Source organism: Eimeria mitis, genomic scaffold (assembly GCF_000499745.2).
Source record: "Eimeria mitis Houghton genomic scaffold, Emh_scaff4816, whole genome shotgun sequence".
Classification (NCBI taxonomy): Eukaryota; Apicomplexa; class Conoidasida; order Eucoccidiorida; family Eimeriidae; genus Eimeria; species Eimeria mitis.
In genome coordinates this window covers 1,957-2,250 of record NW_013573118.1, presented here as the reverse complement: position 1 = coordinate 2,250, position 294 = coordinate 1,957, and the positions used below count along the sequence as shown (strand labels likewise).

General features: G+C 58.5%; 1 protein-coding gene across 1 annotated transcript in view; it reads right to left on the bottom strand.

The window, feature by feature from the left end:
- The window catches only part of EMH_0077880 (uncharacterized protein), a gene marked incomplete at both ends in the record, with an annotated part of 3,849 nt that overhangs the window by 1,766 nt on the left and 1,789 nt on the right, over nt 1-294 (bottom strand). The gene's annotated exons all lie outside the window — the stretch shown is intronic.

Sequence of the window (294 nt, the reverse complement as noted above, 5' to 3'; positions counted from 1 at the left end):
TGTGGCGTTAGCAATGTTTGCAGCAGGAGTCCATATAGGAGACCCTGCTGAGGATGCCGAACTGCTGCTGTTGCTGCTGCATGTATTGCGGTGTGCTGCAGCACCAGCAGCAGCAACACCAGCAGCAGCAGCACCAGCAGCAGCAGCAGCAGAAGCAGCAGCAGCAGGGGCAGCAGCAGCATCTCCCAATGGAGACACTTGGGTGAAGGCTGAGGAGGGTCTCTTTCTCCTCGCCATCGCGGCGCAGGAAGACAGAAAGGCAAAAGGAGACGCTGTAACCTGCTGCTGCTGCTG